At 47.2% G+C, this 15,345-nt stretch overlaps 1 long non-coding RNA gene across 1 annotated transcript; it reads left to right on the top strand.

Annotated features, from left to right (window-relative positions):
• Positions 1–2,708: 2,708 nt before the first annotated feature.
• LOC123579914 lies at positions 2,709–14,971 on the top strand. The gene is made up of 2 exons (XR_006703006.1): positions 2,709–2,819; positions 14,850–14,971. It is a non-coding gene; the product is annotated as an uncharacterized LOC123579914 (long non-coding RNA).
• The last annotated feature ends 374 nt before the right edge of the window (positions 14,972–15,345 follow it).

Here is a 15,345-nt window from a genome sequence, read left to right as displayed (position 1 = left end):
CCCCAAGGAACAGACGGAGGGCACACCTTGAGTTATTTAGGGCGTGGAGTCTTCCCTAGGAATGTGGTTGCAGAGAGAGAAAACTAATCTGCGTTTTCAAAAACTCTCTTTACCCCAAATCCTGTTCCCTCATGTCAATTTCCAGGACGGCGTGGAGAGCTCAGGTTTCGGGGTTCTTAAAATGTGTGCTGTTGCACACCATTATAAGAAGGCAGGGCCTTCCTTTGCAGAACATTCTAGAAGTTTGTCTCTACTTTGCAAAACTCACATGTCCCCAGTGTCAGGGGCTGTCAGCGGGGTGTGACTCTGCCCCTGCCCCTGCCCCAGGGGATGTGTGACAATGTCTGGAGACACTTTCCATGGTCATAACTGGAGGGGAGGTGGTCCTGGCATCTAGTGGGTAAAGACCAGGGATGCTGATAACCGCCCTGTAGTGCCCAGGATGGTGACAGTCTCCTCCCGCCCCGCCTCCATCCCCCAGGACAGAGAATCATCTGGTGTGAAATGTCAGTGACCCTTCTTCTCTTGTGTCCCTCACTGGACAGCAAGATCCTCGTGGATGGCACGGCAGGTAACACGGAAGCGGCCAATCACACGTCTGCAGGTTCCGTGGGAGCTGCTGGGCAGCTCCAGCTTCTGTCCTGCCGCCTACCAGCCGTGCATGCACCCCGAAAGCTTAAACTCTCACCCCTCCCTTTCCTCCTTGGGAAAATAGCAATGCCTGTGTGGCCACAAGGGCTGAAAGTAACTCCTGGGTGGGCTCTTAGTAAGTGCTCAGTAAATACTGCTGGTCATTGCTAACCCTGGAGGAAGTTCACAGCTTCCAAAGCCTTATCTTAAGCCTTGTCCTTCTCCCTTTGAAAAGCCAAACCAAAGGAGCACATGCCCCCACATTGGAGTTGAAGTGAGAATGTAAAAGGTTTATTGGCCTTTGGAACGGCTCTGGGCCTGAAGGAGGCCCAGGTTAGAGATAAGGATTATCAGTGTCTCCCCCCACTGGGGTCCTGGGTGCCTCCTCCGGATGCCTGCCATGATCACTGCTCCAGGCCGCCCCTCAGATTCTTTTAGGTGCACACCTCCGAGATCACACCATTTGGTTAATGACTGTGCTGTCACACTTTGTCCTCAGAGCCCAGGGGGCTGCCCCCCAGCCCCAGACACACAGCCTTCTCCTCTAGGTCTGAGCTGGCCTCCTGCTGAGAGAGAGAAAGAGAAGGGACCTCGTGACTGAGCCCCCCCCCCCCCCCCGCGCCCCGTTCCCCTGACGGTCGTGCCTTCAGCATCCATGTAACCACAGCCTTCTGCAGGCGTGTGGGTACGTCAGGGCTCCAAAGCTCAACCCAGACCCTCTGTGATGTTCCAGACCCTTGTCCAGTCCATCTGGGGCCCAGGGATCCAGTTGCAAATTAGACCCAGCTCCCACCTTTCTGATGTATACAGTCCAGAGCAGGGGAAAGGATTAATTTTGAGGAAATCACACAAATACATATAAAAAATGATAATTGGACCAAGTGCTATGGAGAAGGGCAGGTGCTATAGGTACAGGTGACTATGGTCTGAGGCAGCGAGCTCATGGGGGCCTGGCCTGAGTGCGTGGCCATGAAGGGGATTGGCCAGGAGACCTGGGGGAGTCAGGGGAGGAGACCGCTGTGTGGGGGGTGAGGCTGGGGAGAGCAGAATGCCCCACTGGGCTGCCGGCTGCCAACGCCACTGACGAGCATCTCCATCCGAGATACGATGGACCAGGGTTTTCTCCATCAGAGGAGAGCCCCATGTAGGCTAGTTGTCCTACCTCACTAATCCCTTCCTCCCACAGCTGGCACTCTTCGGATCCCACAAGCAAGGGCGCAGTGGAGTTTCTGCAGCAGAGGGACATGACCAAACCCATGACTGAAAAGTTCCTGGGTGCTTCACAGGGGCTGGATTGAAGCTAGGGACAAGTTGGGTGCCGTTGGGGAGGACGTGATGGTCCTCTGGAGTGGAAGGTGGCCGTGGGGGGGGGGGGCGGGCGGTGAGAAGAGGCACATTTCCCAGACTTCTGGGAGTCAGAATCCTTGCACTCAGCGTTTGATGGGTTTAGAGGCTGCGGGAAGAGCTGGCCAGCGTGACGTCCAGGTTTTGGGCTTCAGCACTTTGGTTACAGTGGCTACACGGACTAGTGTGTGCAGGGCTCACTGAGAAAATCCCCTAGAGCAGTGCCGTGTTGGGGGAGGTGGGGCACTGCAGAGGCGTGCTGGGGACACGCAGCGCAGTCTCATCCCTATACGTCATGTCCTAGACAGAGTCCATGCCTCCCCAGATGGCCCTCTGTCCCTGCTCGAAGTGCACCTCCCTTCTCTCCCCGTCCCCATGCACTGACCCTGTGTTCCTCCTTCCTCTTGCTTCCTGTGCTCTGCACAAAGCCACCCCGCACACCTCCAGCCACATGTGGACTCACAGGTCCACGTTATCTCAATAGAATGTTGGGGCTCAAAAGAACTCCAGGTCACCAGTTGCCATGACCTTTTCCAGTGCTCCACTCCTCAAGGTCAGCGGCCATGGATCCCGTCATGTCCCATAAAGGACAACTATAGAGTTGTTCCCCCTTCCCCGCAAGAATGTCATCAAGTCTTCTCTGCCAGGCAGTCACCTGGCCTCTGCTTGTGTGTCTGTGGATGCTGGAAAGTTCAACCTTGGGGCTGTTCTGCCCCAAATGCTCAGGTGGGGATCTTCTCCCACCAGGTGGAGTGTCTTTTCCAATTGGGACATTAGGAGTTGGCCGCCTTCTGTGTGGCAGGACCGGCCTTTCCCCAAGCAGGAACCAGGAGACTTGTTACCTGGTAAGTGGTCCTAATGCGGAGTTGTCCCCCAGCTCCTGAGGGGAAAGTCCCCTTTGAGCCCAGTGTTTGCTTCTGGGCCGTCCTTGTGTGTTGCTCCTGGAAAAGGGGGGAATAAGCAGGGGAGTTTCACCTACTAATGCAACCCCAGTAGACCCAGAGGGGTTAGCCCAGTGACAGCGTCTGTCTCATGTCTCAGTGCCCATCTCGTGGGGACCTCGCCTTACATGATTCTGTGTCCCTAGAGCACGTCCCTGGAACACGGTCAGTACTCGGTGAATGTTTGCTGAGCCTGTATCTCATGAAGGAGGAGATTCCAGATAGTCGAGCATCTCCAGTCCTCACCACACAGCCGGCTCCAGGAGGATCCACATTCTAGCACATTCTGTTCATTACAAGCAAGCCACTAAGTACACCCCATGCTTAAGGAGACAGGAATTACCCCCACCTTTTAACGCGAGGGTTATCAAAGGGGCTCTTGTGGACGTCCTAATGAGAACAAAGGACCCAGACATGGAGGGACTTCCTGGTAGAGATCTGTCTCTTGGTCCTTCCGTGCTCTCCAGACTCCGTCCTCGTGCGAATCAGAAATAAATCCTCTCACCTTTCCAGGTGTGCAGTATGGAAATTGAGCCTCCCCATCCTTTAAAGTTGGCCCCAGCAGATCTGAGCTGTGAACTTTCCCTTTGCTGACCATTTACACTGCGGACCATTCAATCTGCCCGTCAGAGTGTGCACACAGTACTCACCTGCCCGCAGCTTAGCAGCTGAAATTTAGACAGCCGCGCCCGGGGGCCTCCACCCTGCTGGTAAGGTGTGTGCTCCAGCCTGTGCAGTGGGGAGCGGGAGGATTTCTCCATTAAACAAAGAGGTCAGCCCTCCAAAGCAGCGATAAAGCCAAAGCCACACTTGATATTTTGCTGATCGGTTTAGCGAAGGCATATACGTTCTCCCAGCTCCCGCTGGAAAACACTGCGTTCCCGCATCTCGCACCATGGATTCTGTTGACTGCCGCGGGTTTCCACCTTGGATGGTGTCCTGAAGGCCTGAGTTCTTCTCCAGAGATTCATGCAAGGGCTTCAGGAACTTTCTGAATTTTTATGCAAGCTCTGTGTTCGTTTTATATATATATATATATATATACACACACACACACACACACACACACACACACACACGCACACACACATATATATATGTATGATGAATTCTCACTGACTGTCCCTCTGTCCCCCATCCAAACACACTCATATCAAAAACAGTAGGTAAGTAAGTGACCCCCCACAACCGTGACTCTCTAACAGAAGACATGCTCTCTGTCCTGAAGTTTGCACCACTGGTGTGTCCGGCCGGTGGACGTGGGTCGACGCTCTAAGAGGGTTGTAGCAGCTGCATTTCCCCGATCCCCCGCCATGGAGCCGTGAGCTTTGACGGAAAGGGCCATGACGGCGTCTGCTCTTAGCCGTGGTTTCTCAGCACACGGCTCTTTGTGGAACTGCGTCTCCACGAGCTTGCCAGAGCTTGGCTTCCAGGAGCTGGTTCTGGGCACAGTCGTTCCTGCTGCCATATGCTGGTCTCACCCAAAATAGAGCCGAGTATTTGCTAAATGGCTATCAGCTTGTCATGTGCAAAATAAGCAAGATAAACCAGGAGGCAGATCCAAACAGAATCTAGGAAATAAATGTGATGCTACGGACCCGGCCCCCTTCTGACTGCGGAACTGTCGCCTCCTTCCTTCCCTCCTCCCCTGCTCCCTCAGCAAAACTTACCCCGGATTCGCCCAACACTGTGCAGAGGGCCAGGAGCCTGAGACAAACGGGGCTGTCTTGGAAGTCCCTGTCTGGAAGGGGGGACGTAAGGAACCACCCAACACCATTCATAGCCTGAGAACACCCTGGAGGCAGGAACTTGGTACATCCTTGACCTGCCCTGTGATCTGATTTCAACATAGCAGCCCGAGTGTCCTTCAGAATGGGTTGGACCACGTCACTTGTGTGCTTAAAACCACGGCTGCTGGATAACACTCAGAGCAAAAACCACATGCTTATGCCAGCCTGCAGGGCCCACGTTGTCCCCTTCCCTACCAGCTCCTCCTCCTTCCTCCCCCCTATCCTCTACCTCTCTGCTCTCTCCCCTGTCTCACTGCTGCCCAGCCCTCTCCTCCCCTCCACTCAGCTCCTTGAGCACTTTGTCCTGGGACTTCCTCCTGCCCCAGGGCCTTTGCGCTGGCTCTTCTCTCTAACTGGCATGTTTTTCCCAGATGTTATTTTCTCTCTAGTTATTCTGGTCTCACCTCAGAAGCCACCCCTCATGGAAGCCCTCCCTACTTATTATTTTCCGTGGGATCCCCTCACTCCATCACTCTCTGGCTCTGTTAACCTTTGGCTGTATCTGTCCTTGCAGGTACACAGCCTTTCTTGGTTTTGCACACGTCAGCTACTGGAACACCATGCGGGGAGGGGAAGGGCAAATTGCTTGTTCACGTCCGGGTCCTCAGTGTCCAGACCGTGCCTGGCAGTGAGCGGGTGCTGCTTAGTGTCTGAGGAACGAGCAAGGGAGACACCGTTCTTTGTGATTCCCAATCCCTGGCTCCTCCCACTGCCCGCTCCACCCCTGCCCTTCTTCCCTTCTAGAAGGTGCAGCTGGAGTAAGAATCCCTCACATTTATACACTTCTGTTTTCAATCTATGATGTCGACACCCAGAAAACAGGAGGTGCTCGGTGGGCATTTGTAGGATGAGTGAATGAGTGAATGAGTGAACGAATGCACAAAGTTTAATCAGAGCTCGCAGGTTCCAGCCAAGGGAGTCAAGGGGCCTTCCCAGGAGAGCGGAGTTGAGCTCTTTCCTGAGGGAAGACCGAAATCGGCCTGGGAGCCGTGCCCAGGCGTGCCTGCGTGTCCCCTGCACCGGTGGGTCGGAGCCCCCTCCTCCTGTGTCCTCCCCTCTGCCTTGAATGGCTCAGCCTTCCCCTGTGCTGGAAGCCCAGCCCTGCCCTGGCTGTGCCTCTCGGCCAGCCCCCTTTCCCTCCTTTCCTGCTCTCTGAAGTGGGCGCCCCCTGGGGCTTCCCTCTCCTCTCTACCTGTGCCCTCCTGAACTGCTTATAGCATTTCTCCCGCAGAGACATTGTTCTCCTTTGGAGCGTGAACCCTGTTGAGTAAAGATGGGCAGGAGAGCTGAAGATCAAGAATGTCTGTGAAGAATGAGGGTGACTTTTGAAGACATTGAGGCCGTGGAGAGTGAGGCGGCAGAAGGATGCTGCCTACGACCATTTGGGAAGGTGGAAATGGGTCCCCTGAGCCCAGGGAAAGAGGCCACCATCCCCGTTTCTGAGAGGCAGTGTCTATCGTTAGTGTGCTGGGGTCGGGTGCCTGCATCAGGCCCTGTGATGGGGAGGAGGAAGGAGACTGTGTATAAATAGGTAGATGCGTGAGCACGTGTGCACAGACACAGACACACACGGCCTAACTGTATGCATCAAGCTAGTGCTTTAAAGCCGTAGGTCTGGCCTACTATTGCTTCAAATGTAAAGGTATCTGCACAGTTAGATGCAGAAATTCTACTTCTGGTTCTGTGTCCTAAAGGGATACTTACGTATGTATGCGAAGATGGGTAGTCAACGATGTTTATCGTAGCACGGTTGCAATAGCCACCACCATGCCCCCCGATGCACAGGAGACTGGGCAAGTCCAGGTCAAAGGAAATGAATAGGTACAAATAAGTAAGCTCTCAGTGATGAGGCAAATGCATTTACGCCAATACAGGAATATCACCAAGCCCCATCACTTTGTGAAAGAAAACAAGGGACGTTTGCATGTTTGAAAAGCTGCTGGGGGTACGCATCCTTTCGTTTAAATTTTCACTACTTTAAAACAATTGTTATTATTTACTTATTTCTGTGAGAGAGAGACAGAGTGCGAGTGGGAGAGGGGCAGAGAGGGAAGGAGACACGGAATCCGAGGCCGGCTCCGGGCTCTGAGCTGTCAGCACAGAGCCTGACGCGGGGCTCAAACCCACGAACCGTGAGATCGTGGCCTGAGCCAGAGTCAGATGCTTAGCTGACTAAGCCAGCCAGCCCCTCCAAATTTTCACTACTTTCTTGTAATAACGTAAGAATGTCCAATTTTCTTAGGTAATTTAAAGTCACCTCTCCAATGGCAGAGATCGTGGGGATGGTTGGGGCTGATGTGAAGCCCTGTGCACGCTCAGTGAGGAGATTCCCCGGAAGCTCTTTCTGTCGGTATTTCTTGCAAGCAGGAGCTATGCAGGCTTTGGAAGCAAAAGCCCGGAGTGGATTCTTGCCCGTCTGCATATTTGAGGGAAAAGGCTCTCCTTTATGAGGCTTCCCTCTGGGACACAGCCTGTCCTTTGGGTTTGAAAATCATTCAGCCTCCACAAGTTAGAGGCTCGTTCGGACAAGACTGCCACATGCCCCGTGTTCCAAATCTCCTTCTGTCTGCTGATTGTCCCGTGTACATCTCTGAGCACTTACTGTGAATCAAGAACTAGGCTAGGAATAGAACATGAGCAAAATTAAACACGTCTTTGCCTTCACAGTCCATGTTTTCAAAGGACCTCACAAATACAATGTGGTAGGCGCTGCAAATAGGTGTTCATAGCACACGCAAAAAGCGTGCTATGGGAGTGAGTCACGGAAGCTCTGAAGGGGGCCACCTGCACGGTTGTGTGGTCTGTGTACTGACCAAGGGCTTTCTCAAGAGGGTATAATGAGAGGGGACTGAAATCTAGCCCACACTTTGCTGACCAAACCCTGCGCCCTAATGTAGGGCTGTTTCCACCCACTGGGGGCACCACCATCCCTCCCCAAGCCTTAAGTCCCCAGAGCTATGTTTGGCCAGAGGCAGCATCCTTCCTAATCGTCTACCCAGAAGGGGAGTCGCATATTAATGCTTCCACTATGGTCTGTAGGCTAGATGTGTCTGTGGATATGGCCTCGTCGGGGATATCAGGGAGGGCTTCCTGGAGGAAGTGACACATGCTCTCTGGATGAGGAATGAGAAGAGCTCTCCAGCCAAGAACCAGTGGAGGCCGAGGGTGGGAAAGATCACGGTCCGTGTGGGTGATGGGGATGGGAGGGGCATACCGGCAGACGCTGCCGTGAGCATCCCCGCGTCTCTGTCTTTTGCACACTTGTGTGAGCGTTCCGCATGACAGATGACTGGACACGGAGCTGCTGACTCAGAGCCCGCACTTTCTCCAAACGCAGCAGAAGCAGACAGGACTTACGAGGAGCCTCACTGGGCCCCCGTGGGACATCTCGTCCTGACCCCTGCTGGCCAGAGCCAAACCAACTTTCCCCGCTGGACTGAAACCTCATCGTCTTGTTCTTCCAGGACTTTCTAGTGAACAATTTATTTTATCTATCTTTAAAATTTTTTCATGTTTATTTATTTTTGAGAGAGAGAGAGAGAGAGAGAGAGAGAGGAAGTGGGGGAAGGGCAGAGAGAGAAGGAGACACAGAATCTGAAGCAGGCTCCAGGCTCCCAGCTGTTGGCACAGAGCCGGACGCAGGGCTCGAACCCACGAACCTGGAGATCATGACCTGAGCCAAAGTCGGATGCCTGACTGACTGTGCCACCCGGGGGCCCCTCAACAACTTCTTTTTTTTAAATTTTTTTTGGTAATGTTTATTTATTTTTGAGACAGAGAGAGACAGAGCATGAACGGGGGAGGGGCAGAGAGAGGGAGACACAGAATTGAAAGCAGACTCCAGGCCCTGAGCCATTAGCCCAGAGCCGGACGCGGGGCTCGGACTCACGGACTGTGAGATCGTGACCTGAGCTGAAGTTGGACGCTTAACCGACGGAGCCACCCAGGCGCCCCAACAACTTTTTTTTTAAAAGCACCCTCTGAGGGGCGCCTGGGTGGCTCTGTCGGTTGAGTGTCCGGCTTCAGCTCAGGTCATGATCTCGTGGTCCGTGAGTTCGAGTCCCGCGTCGGGCTCTGTGCTGACAGCTCAGAGCCTGGAGCCTGTTTCGGATTCTGTGTCTCCCTCTCTCTGACCCTCCCGTTCATGCTCTGTCTCTCCCTGTCTCAAAAATAAATAAAACGTTAAAAAAAATAAATAAATAAAAGCACCCTCTGAGCATGGCTTGTGGGCGCCGCTGGAAGAAAAAGAGAAGAACCCCCTTTGACCGTCAGTTAAGTAGCTACAAGGAGGCGTCAGAAGGTCTCACTGTGGACAGGTGCAGACGGCAGTGTGGGGAGCGCTGGAGGCGCCTGCGCATTCCACAAAGTCGACCCCATCGGTGGGTGGAGACTTACTGTCCGGCTACAGGGCACGTCAGAGGCACGAAGCCCGTGACTGGCCCAAGGCCCCAGAACTCTGCAGAAGTGCCTCCAGGGAGCACTGGGGGAGGACAGGTGTTCCTGGCTGTTTCTGCTCAATCACAGACACTCTTAATTTATCTCCCTCCACGATGGGGTCCCCTGGGCATGATGTTTTCAAGTCTCACTGCACAAACAACTTTGTAAACTGATGGAATCCACCTCCCTTGTTTTATGCAGAAGAGAAACTGGGGGAACAGGGAAATGGAGGTTGTCAGTATCAGAGGTGATTAGTGGCAGAGCCGGGCCGGGACCCAGAATTGTTTAGAAGATGGAAGTTTTTGTACACTTGAGTTCTGAACCCTGGCTGCACACGAGAATTACCTTGGAAATGTTTTAAAAATTGCCATGTCTGGGCCCAGTCTGCTCAGTTGCATCAGAGTCTTTAAGGGTGAGACGCACAATCGGTATCTTCGAAAGCTTCCCAGGATATTCAAATGCACAGCTCTGAGAACACTGCTGGGTAGGAACCTTCAACGGGAGGAATCACAGGTCCTCTGGATGGAAAAGTAGCACTGCTGTCCTGCTGGACAGTGGCTTCTCCGAGTCGCCTTTCATACTGCAGTAGCTGGAGAAAAAAAACAGATGCCCCAGGCGACCACACTTGCACATTTGGTGCACCATTGCCCAAAGCCACAGATCTATAGGACTTTAAAGGGACTTGTGATCTCACGCTGACCTTATGCACATATAATCACATGCAGAGCCTTCCACACGTAAGATCTGTGCATTTCACTGCATGTACATTTTCTTTGGAGTGGAGCGTGAAGTCAAAATTTACTGACATCCTTCTTTGGGCTACCAGCCAACTGGGGACCTCTGTAGGACATGTGGAATTGCAGAAGAGCAGTTGTCCAGAAGGTGAAGTTGAATATGCTCAGATAGCCGTGATGTTAGAGAAGGGCGTCCCATAGCATTCATGCTACGTACAGCTTGTTAAGCTGAATGAGCTCAGATGTGTCTGGTTAAGTTGCTAAGTGTCATCTGTGCATCACACGCAGCAAGGAGATAAAATGTGGAGTCTCAGACAGGTGGAGGGCCCCTTGGGGCATTTCTTCCTGGCTGCAAACTTCCAGGTAAAGGTGCCTCTTCCTCTTAACTTCCTCTTAATGCCCTGTTGATGCCTGCTGGGTGCACCTCCTTAGCAAAATGCTGGAAGCTAGGGAGCCCTTCATCTGTGCCAAGACTTGTGTGAACTTGGTCCTTTGCAGGGAATCCATCATCAGGAAAGTACTTCTGTGGAAGTCTCTGTATTTGATAGACTGTTCCTTCTTCACTTGTTGGATCTGTGCCCTAGAAAACCGGTTTTTAATTGAAAACTGTGCAGCTGTTGCCGTTGCAAACTGCATTTGCCCATGTCATACATATTTGCTGAAATTTACCACTGTCCCAAGGTGCTAGACAAGTCTCTGAGCTTTTCTTCTGTGCCCCATGCTTTGATAATCATAGCAAGGGCTATTTACTCACAGAGCTGTGAGAGTGTGATGATAGGTTCTAAGTGTTTGGGCTCTACTCCTTTATTTTTTAGTGATCAAAGCAAAGTTTACATACCATGAAATGGCATAAATCTGAAGTGTGTAATTATATGAGTTTTGACACAAGTACAGTGATCCAATCAATATAGGAACTTTTTCACCATCCCAGATAGACAACAGCAGGACTATTCAGATGTTCTGTTTCTACTTGTGTCAGTTTTGGTAGGTTGTGTTTTCTTTTTCATCTAAGTTGTCAAATGTATTGGCATAAAACCATTTAAATATTTCCTTGTCCATTTATTTATTTATTAACTTGTTTTATTTTTTTAAAATTTACATCCAAATTAGTTAGCATATAGTGCAACAATGATTTCAGGAGTAGATTCCTTAGTACCCCTTACCTATTTAGCCCATCCCCCCTCCCACAGCCCCTCCAGTAACCCTCAGTTTGTTCTCCATGTTTATGAATCTCTTCGGTTTTGTCCCCCTCCCTGTTTTTATATTATTTTTGTTTTCCTTCCCTTATGTTCATCTCTTTTGTCTCTTAAAGTCCTCATATGATTGAAGTCATATGACTTTTGTCTTTCTCTGACTAATTTCACTTAGCATAATATCCTCCAGTTCCATCCACGTAGTTGCAAATGACAAGATTTCATTCTTTTTGACTGAGTAATACTCCATTGTGTATATATACCACTTCTTTATCCATTCATCCATCGATGGATATTTGGACTCTTTCCTTGTCCTTTCAGTGTCTGTAGGGTCTGTAAGGATGTACATGTTTTTATTCCTTATGTCAATAACTTATGTTCTCTTTCTCTCTCTCTTTTTAAAATTAACACAGTATTGGGCACTTGGGTGGGTAAGTCGGTGAGCATCCGAGTCTTGATTTTGGCCTGGGTCATGATCGCAGGGTCGTGGGATCAAGACCTGGACTGAGCTCCACACTGAGCCTGGAGCCTGCTTAAGATTTTCTTTCTCTCTCCTCTCCCCCCTCCTCCACTCATGCTCTGTTTCTCTCTCTAAAATTAAAAAATAAATAAATAAAGGTTAAATTAAATTAATACAGTATTATTAGGGGGGGCTAGCAATTTTATTACTCTTTCCAAAGGAAAAAACTTTTGAATTTGTTAAAATTCTTTCTACTTTTGTCTATTTCCTATTTTACTAATTATTGCTGTCCTATTTATAATTTCCTAAGGTAAGTCAATTGATTTCCTTAATTACTCCCCATTGGTCGCCTCCCACCAGCCCTTGGCAACCACTAATCAATCTACTTTCTGTTTCTGTGGATTTTCTTATTCTGGACATTTCATATGATAGTCATACAAACTGTGGCCTTTTCTTTTACGTAATTGTTTCAGGGTCCATCCATGTTGTTGTAGCCCTGCTTTCCTTCATTAGCCCTTCATTTCTTTTTATGTTCCACTGTATGGAAATCACACTTTATCTTCTGGTATGTTGACGGACATCTCAGATTGTTTCCACTTTTTGGCAATCATGAGTAATGCTTCTAGGAAAATTTGTGTACAAGTTTTTGTGTGGAAATATGTTTTCAGTTTTCTTAGACATGCTTTGGAGTGCAATTGCTTGTGTCATTAGGAACTCTATGTTTAACATTTTGAGAAAAATGTCAAAAGGTTTTCCAAAATGGCAGCGGTTCCATTTTACAATCACATAGCAAAGTCTGATCGTTCCAATTTTGCCATATCCTTGCCCAAACTTGTTATGTTGTCTTTTTATTTTACCATCCTAGTGGGTGTAGAGTGTTATATCATTCAAAATACTCTGTTTCACTTGTGATTTATTCCTTGATCTCTGGCTTGTTGCAAAGTGTGTTCTCCAATTTATAAGACTTTAGAGTTTTTATCAGGTTATTGATTGACATTAATTTCTTTTTTTCATATAATTTATTGTCAATTTAGCTAACATATAGTGTATATACAGTGTGCTCTTGGCTTCGGGAGTAGATTCCCATGATTCGTTGCTTACCTACAACACCCAGTGCTCATCCCAACAAGTGCCCTCCTCAATGCCCATCACCCATTTTTCCCTTTCTCCCCACTCCCCAGCAACCCTCAGTTTGTTTTCTGTATTTAAGAGTCTCTTATGGTTTGCCTCCCTCTGTTTGAAATTATTTTTCCCTTTCCCTCCCCCATGGTTTTCTGTTAAGTTTCTCAAGTTCCACACATGAGTGAAAACATATGCTGCTTTCTGTGACTGACTTATTTCACTCAGCATAATACCCTCCAGTTCCATCCACGTTGCTGCAAATGGCAGGATTTCATTCTTTCTCATTGCCAAGTAGTATTCCATTGTATATATAAACCACATCTTTATCCATGATTGACATTAATTTCTAACCTAATTCCAGTGTGGTTAGAGAACATACACTATATGATTTAATTCTTTTGAAATTTATATATTTAAAAATTATATAAATGGAATAATTCACTATATAGCATTTTGAAATTAGATTCTTTTACTTAATGATATGCATTTGAAATTCTTCCTGTGTTGCACGTGTCAATAGTTTCCTATTGCTGAGTAGCTTTTCATTGTGTACATAAACCACAATTCATTCATCTATTTGGGTTGCTTACAGTTTTGACTATAAGGAATAAAGCGTTTATGTAGAAGTCTTTATGTGGACATATAGTTTCATTTTTCTTAAAAACCTAGAAATGGAATTGTTGGGTCATTGGTTGAATGCATGTTTACACTAAATTGACAAGGAATGTTCTAACATAGCTGAAATGTTTTCCATTCCACTGGCAACATATAAGAATTTTATTTATTCCAACACTCTACAAAATTCAAAATTCTCAGTCTTTTTGTTTTGTGCTATTATGTTAGTTGTGCACTGGTATCTCATTGTGGTTTTAATTTTCACTATCTCTAATGATTAATTCTGTTGAATGTTCTTTTACCTGTGTCTTTAACAATATACATGTTCTTTGGCGAATTACCTGTTTGTGTCCTTTATTGCTTGTTTAATCTTGTTATTATTGAATTGTAAGTATTCTTTACATATTCTGGAAACAAATAATTTGTCAGGTAAATGTTTTGAAAATACTTCCTCCTACTCTGTGGCTTGGCTTACATTTTATTTTCCTAATAGTGTCTTATGAAAGCAATGTTCTTAATTTTGATAAAGTCCAATATATCTTTTTAAATTAAAATTTGTATTTGAGATACATGTACATTGAGATTGTAAGAAATAACACAGTTGTCAGAAATAATACAGAGAAGTCCCATGTACCCTTTACTGAGTTTCCACCAAAGGCAACACTTTGCAAAAATATACTTCAATATAACCACCAAGATATTGACATTGGTATAACCAAGGTACAGAACATTTACATCCACAAGGATCCCTCATGTTGCCCTGATGTAGCTACAGGCACTTTTCTTTTTCTACCTCCACCTGCTTAACTTATCCCTGGAAACCACCAATTTGTTCTCTATTTCTATAATTTTGTTATTTTGAGAATGTTACATACATGGAATCATACAGTATGTAACTATTTTGAGATGAGCTTTATTGCACTCAGAGTAAATCCCTTGAGATTAATCCCAAGTAGTTGCTAGTATTCCTTTTTTTATTTCCCAGTAATATTCCATGGTATGGATATACCACAGTTAGTTTAACAATTAACCCACTGAAGGATATTTAGGTAACTTCCCATTTTTGACTACTGCTAATAAAGCTATGAATTGTGTCTATAAGTTTCTACATGAACGTAAGTTTAGAATTATTTCCCGGGAGTATTGTTGCTCGATCTTTGATAATTCCATCACTAATTTTAAAAGAAACTTTCTAATTATTTTCCAGAGTAACTCCACCATTTTAAATTCCCACCAGCAATGTAGGAACAATTCAGTTTCTCCAAATCTTTAGTAGCTTTTGGTGTAATCACTATTTTTAAAATTTCTGTTGCGTTGATGGTGTGTAGTGATATTTCAGTATGCTTTTAATTTCCATTTCCCTAGTGGAAAAGAGGTGGAACATTTTTTCATGGGCTGATTTGACATCTTTGTATCCTATTTAGTGAAATGTCTGTTCCTATCTTTTGCTCAGTTTTTAATTGGATTTTTTAAATGTTGACTTTCACAGATTCTGTATATAGTTTAAAATAAGGCTTTTGTTGGAAATGTAATTTGCAAATATGTGTCCCAGTCTCTGATTTGTCATTTTGTTATCTTGACAGGGCCTTTTGAATAGCAAAGTGGTTAATTTGGATGAAGTCCGCCAAATTATGCTGGTGTCAAGATCTTTGCTTAACCCTAAATCCCCAAGTGTTTCTCCCCTATTATAGTTTTTCAAGTTTTAGTTTTGTGCTTTATATTTTCTACCCACGATTCATTTTTATTCATTTCTGTGTAAGTGATGTGACTCAGGTGGAGTTTCAGGTTCTGTGCTATTATTGTTGTGTATTTTCCTCCACGTGTGTTACAAACACCATGCCTCAGTGTTGTTATTCTTCTCTAAGCAGCTAAAAGTCTCTTAAAGAGACTTAAATAATGAGTAAATGTATATTTTCTCGCTTATTCCCCACTTGTGGTCTTCATTGGTTTTCACATAAATTCCTGTTTCCATCTATTATCATTTCCCTCGTTCCCGAAGAACTTCCTTTACTATTTCTTGTACCAGGTCTGCTCATCATGAATCCTTTCAGCCTTCCTTTTACACATAAAGTGTCTTTA

This window comes from Leopardus geoffroyi, chromosome A3, assembly GCF_018350155.1.
Source record: "Leopardus geoffroyi isolate Oge1 chromosome A3, O.geoffroyi_Oge1_pat1.0, whole genome shotgun sequence".
Taxonomy (NCBI): domain Eukaryota; kingdom Metazoa; phylum Chordata; class Mammalia; order Carnivora; family Felidae; genus Leopardus; species Leopardus geoffroyi.
This window is presented reverse-complemented; position numbering and strand designations above follow the sequence as displayed.